General features: G+C 29.4%; 1 pseudogene; it reads right to left on the reverse strand.

Moving 5' to 3' along the window:
* Positions 1-4,480: 4,480 nt before the first annotated feature.
* On the reverse strand, positions 4,481-4,599 carry LOC112481343 (annotated as a pseudogene).
* Between the last annotated feature and the right edge of the window lie 1,820 nt (positions 4,600-6,419).

The raw sequence follows: 6,419 nt of genomic DNA on the forward strand, positions 1-6,419 counted from the left end.
CTGTAATAATCTCATGGCTTTCAAATATAGAATTTACAGTAGACAAATGTTATCTTCTTTCAATTATTAAATATTTATTTGAGAAAATATTTATATACAGAATGTAAATTTTTATTTTAAACAAGTAATTCTGCTACTAATTAGGTTTGCTAACTAGTGGCCTAGATGGCAGATGGCTTTCATATTTTATAAGTAAATGATAATTTGGAGTATTGATTAAAATATTAAAGTTTTCAGTATTACAAAGTGTATGTAAGTTGGATAAATACGAGAATAAAAAATGCTAGCCAAATATTGACAATATATATTTAGATACTATGCTAATGTTGTATAGTTACAAATAAAAAACACGTGGTCTTAGACTTCAAAAAGATATAACTTATTCATCTATCATTATAAATGTGTTTATACGAGTTTAAGAGCTATATAACTGAGTTTTATATAGGTTAATAAGAAATTAAAACATATATCTAATTGTAATGTTCTTAATCAGAGGAGAGAACTATGTAATGTGTTTGAGTTAGTTAATCAGCTGTGAACCTTGAGGACAGAAAGCTGGGATTTCAACTGTCTTTGGCTTTTCTCCATATCCTTTTCTTATCTTTAGATTAATTATCTGCATAATGGAGATGACTAAAATATTTAAGAAAGTATTTAGTACATTTAGTATATTTGCCCTTGGTCACTTCCTGGTGATAGAACACAAACTTGAATGAATTCGAGGTCAAAGGATGGTGATTTTTATGCTATGAGATGCTCAAATAAAAAAGCGTGGATTATATAATATTTTTCAAATTGAAATTCATGATTAAGATTATTGGCAAAAATTAATAAGAAAAAAGCCTCATCTGTTTCTAAAATAAACTGTGTCATCGCAACTGATTTATGATTTATGAGAAATGCTATACTTCATTTTATCATCTAATTTTCAAGGAAAAAAAAGTAACATAATTTGAGTATGGCTTTTGGTTTAAGATTTAATGATAAGCATAGCTTTGATTTCCCCCCCTGTTCATGTGACTTGTGTTTGACAGTCAAAATAAATTTAGTTGATAGATTTATGAGTTTACGGTAGAAGTTTACCTGGTTTTGGAATAACTGGGAAATGCCTGTTTCATACTTTTAAAAAGTACATGTCTCAGGAGAACCTGCCTGTTATAGGTGAAGAATATATTTGAAGCCTTGAATACAATGAACTGGAAACTTCTGGAGAGAAACACTTACATCATTCTTCTGTATGATATGCTTCAAGTATTTATAGCCAACCCCAGTTATTGATGTTGCAAATTGGTTCTTAAAATGTCTCTTCACTCTTTCAAATTGATGAAGCACTCAAGCCCCAGGTTCTTGAAAATTATTTGAAGGAAAACTCAGCTCTCATCTATTTTGTCTGCAGGATAAATTAAGGCAATGTTTCCTTCCTGTCATGATTGAAAATCCCATTTGTAGGCTTGTGCTATTATGTCTTTGTGAAAAGACCTCATAGAAGAGATTTAAGAATTCCTTTGATTTACTCTTCAAGGATAACTTCTAGAAAAGTACTTTGGAAAATTATAACGTATACTATCTCTTTGCTTACTCCAAAATGGTGAGTATATTATGTGGATCATTATCTCTTCAATTCTATCTACAAACAATGATAGAGCTCATTTCTCCATGTCTAGCTATGAAGACAAAGCACTCAGAAAGCCCAGGGGCTCAGTTTGCCTTATTGTCACATTGTTATATAGACAAGCAAATGGCAAGCAACTTGGCACATACAAAGACTGACATCCAGTGCCCAAAGAATTAAACATATTAAAAATGTTTATAATATAAACAGTTTTTACTTTAGCTGAATTTTCATGGTAATATGTAATATCTTTCTAAATTTAAATGGCATAAAGGAGATAAGATGACATAGAGGGAACACAACTCATTTAGTTTTTAACAGGGAAAGTCAGTCACAAAATTCATATTAGTAATGAGTTTTTTCCTCAGCATTGAGAGGAGATGCTAAGCAATTTTCGTCTAAATTTATCTTCCATCTCCCTGTCCTTGGCGCAATTCTTGATACTTGCCTTCTCTCTAATTACTCAGTCTTCTTCCTTAATTTTTTATTTCTCTTCAGGTCTATTTCTCTTTAATTTCCTCTATAGTCACCTAACATTTTCTATTATCCTTCACATTCATTCAGTGGTCCTTTAATTTCCATTCATTATAGGCCTGTCAGGAAGTTGAGGAAACTAGTAATTTTTATGGCCTAGAAAAGCTTTTGGACTTACTGAGTTACATCTGAGATGAAATTGCTCTTGTTATATGAGTGACTATAACTTGTCTCTCGTCGAAAGTGCTTCTCTTAAAAAGATTGATTTTACCTCGATACAAGCTAACATTTTGAAAATGAAATATGTTTCTATTTTGAAATTTGGAATATATAAATAAAATTAATTTAGGAATAGGGAGTATATGTTTGTGCATATATGTATATGATAAATATTTTATATGCACATTTGTGGGTGTATAAACCAAGTGTTTACAACAGCGTAGGCTTTCTTCGTACATATTTAAATCTGTTACTTAGTATGTTTCTTATTAGTTTACTCCCTCTATATTATGATCTGTCCAGAAAGATGAGAAATAATTATGAATAACTGATAAAAAAAGTAGAATTCCTCAAAAGAAATACATGGATTATTCATTGCGAATGGGAGTGTGACTATTTGATTAAGTTCACATTTAATTCATCATATACCTTTATTCACAAGCTAAGGACTAATTTAAGTTATAATGAAGTATAAATACAGATTGTGTTTATAAAGTACAAGGCTTTATAAAATATGTTGGTACTTTGCCAAATGTGTACATTAGAATCAGCTGAAAACTTAAAACAAAATGAACGTCTTTTATCTTGACTAAGTTTAATTCCATTTGAATCCATCTCAGAGTTCAAGTTTTATGTTTTACAGGCTTTCTCAGGGAATTTGTTGCATCTCACTAGCCAGTTACCATTCACTTTAAGAAAAACCAGGAACTCAAACATGCAACACTAAGATTTCCATTTCTACTCCCCACATACCTCAGTCTCTTCCATAAAAGAAAGCAATTGATACCTGTTATGCCAATTATCACTGATCTTAAAAACATATATAATATCTGAAGTGGAAAAAAAAAAACTATATGAACTGAGGAAATCTTTCATTTAAATTTAGACATTATTATTTAAACAAGTTTAAAAATGGATATTGTTTCCAATTTTATTTTTACTGGTAATGTATGTAAATGTAGATATTTGAATTAATATTTTGCAGTAGACAGTAGACACAAATTTGTCTACAGTAGACACAAATCCTTTAGCTAATAGAGGTCGAACAGTGAGAGATTCAGAAATGACTCAGGCTCTGACCAGCTGGCATGGCTTTTTTGATGCAATACAGATGAATCACCAATCCTGAATACAAAGACAATACTTGTGTTCAGAAGCAGTGAATGTTATACTTTTTACATTCTTAAATTCAAATCGAAATTACATGTTAAAATATATCATCGCAAATACACTCTGACATTATTTTTACATGAAGACTATGCATGACTGTAAAAGAAAAAAATAGTAGGAAAAGTGTCATATATTCTGTACCTGTCAACACCTTTAACTGTTATAATATGCAAAAGCTAAGACATTAACAACACAACTTTTAAAAACTTTAGAAATTACTTGAAGCTCAACTCAGATCATCTCCCTAAGTTTTCTCCTATCACATATTTTTACCATTTCTTATGTAGTACCTCTACTTTTCTGACTTTTGAAAATGCACATTTTGGCCCACTTATTACTTTATAATCTGACATAAGGTCATACATTTTTGTTGCCATGTGGGAACCTATGTTAGCCTCTCCCTGGTAAATGACCAATAGCTCCTGGCAGAGCGTTAATGGCCCAAAGATCATCTTTGAGCCTGAATGTGCTGGCTTGCTCTAAGGTGTTCTGCCCTGTATCACACATGTTTCACACAGTTTGGCCACTTTTATGGATTAAGTGATATTAAAATCATAAGTAAAAATACAATGAGTTTTATGGTTGATACTATTCAAAATATATAGTGTTCCTAATTAATAAATTTAAAATTTGATCTCTGTTTAGTCAGACCACAAATATACATACTGGATATATGCCAAGATGCATTTTTGTTTTTTACAATTCTAACACTTACTTCCTGCAGTTGCACAATTTTCACCAAACATCTAACATTGAAAATAGAAAAATAGAATAATAAGAGTTCTGAAGCACTGCAAATGTTATATACTTACATGTAAAATTATGTAGATAAAGGCCTCTCAAGCGTCTAAAAGAATCACTTTTAAACACTCAAAATTAAGACACTTTGTTGAAACTCAGAAGTATTTTATTTTTATTTTTTTTATTGGCAAGACAACCCTTGGTTGACTTCACAGATTATAAGGACCTTGTCAGTTTACAATCCCCTATTTTTTATTTTTTAAATGCCTACAGCACCTGGTCTTCCTAGGTGGTCTCCCATCCAAGTACTAACCAGGCCCGACCCTCCTTAGCTTCCAAGATCAGACGGGATCGGGCTTGTTCAGGGTAGCATGGCCATAGACAATTCAGAAGTATTTTAAAGCTGTCATTTAGCTTAATTTTATCTTTAGCTAATTTCTCCAAAACAGTAGAGTAATTTATGCATTGGTCCTTTGCTCATGAACATAATCTTTTTATATTGAGGGCAATTATCACAAAAAATAAAAACACTAAATAATTAAAGATATAGCTGCATATATATTTTTATTTACATAAAAATATATATAAAGAATATATACTTTACAATGTATTCACAATAATAAGTTCTAAATACAGTTTAATAATATAAAATTTACTTTTGTAGGTATAATTTCTGCTAGTTTGTACCTATCCATTATGAGACCAAATATATGACATGATAAGGAGAGTCATTCTTTCTAATATTGTTTCATAGTCTGTAACTATAAGTAAATCGCCTTTTGATTTTACTGCAAAGTGAAAAAATAGGAAGAACTCAGTATACAAGAGAAACATATCTAGAAATAGATATCTATATATCTCGGTATCTATACATCAAGATAAATACATACATACATCTAGATATGGATACATATGTCTGTACATCTGTATGTTTATATCTCTGTATCAATTTATATATCAAAATTTACATTTAAGTTTTGCTCTATGATTATTTTTGTGACCTGCAGCAAATTTTCCAGCCTCTGAAAGTTGCAGGATTTGAAATGATCAATAAGAGCATCTTCTTCATAGCATGATAATAGAAATTATGTGAATAATCTATAATTGGCTATAATGGAACCGAGTAATTAGAATTACTGAATAGAAATAGCTATCTTAATGTGATTATAATTATTGACATGTGACTCTACTTTTGAGCTTAGATGTTTTCTCTTATTGAATGATTTTAATAAACTTAAAAATTATATTTCCATTCTTTTATTATTTTAATATGATAATTTCCGAGTATGAATTTGACATTATTCAGTCTTATTACTAAAATTTTAAAGATATATTTAACAAGAAAACACCTCTTGGACACAGTATTGTTTCTATTAATAAGTGTTTCAATAATAGATAGAAAATCAGTTTTCAAAGAAATCATTTTTCCAAAAGAATAAAATATCAATAAATCAAAAATTACCTTGTTTTTTTGGAGGACTGTGTTCTTGGAACATAAGAACTTATTTTGACCGAGAGGGGAGGATTTTCTTTCAGAGAAGCTAATTGTATCTAGTATTGTTTTACTTGAGTATATTGCTATATATACTGCTGTCAACTTTTCTAACTTTGAAATCAATGATCACTTCTAGTATTATTTATATACAATTTCTTGATGATGAAAGCAGTTCATAAGTACAAAATCTTATCTTAAATTTTGCATTTTAAATTGTGATGTAGAAAATGTAATTACTGTTTAACCCAGGAAGAAATGCTTTGTGTATTAACTATAATGTGTAAGCTCATATAAGTGCTCTTATAAGTATGATTATATTATATAAATGAATTTTGTTCATGAGCATATTATAAAACAATATACTGACTTTCATAAATTTGATGGCAGATATAGCAATATTTCCATAGTATTTGAAATAATATTTGCATTTATGTAGAAACAAGAAATTTTGTATATTGTCAGAAAATTGTAAAGAAAAGGAGATATGATTTTAAGATAAACGTATGCTTATACATACGAAAATAATAAAAATGCATTTAGAAAATAAAATATTTAGAGATAAATTTATTTTTTCTTGTTGTCCTTATCTATTTCTTAAAGTTATTTTAGAAATAGTAATCATATATATGGATAAAAACTATCTTTTCTTTGGATATTTACAGTGATTTCTTCTCACAGTCTGTATCCCTTATTTCTCCCATTTCTTAC

The sequence above is a fragment of the Pteropus alecto genome, unplaced genomic scaffold, assembly GCF_000325575.1.
Source record: "Pteropus alecto unplaced genomic scaffold, ASM32557v1 scaffold14, whole genome shotgun sequence".
NCBI lineage: Eukaryota > Metazoa > Chordata > Mammalia > Chiroptera > Pteropodidae > Pteropus > Pteropus alecto.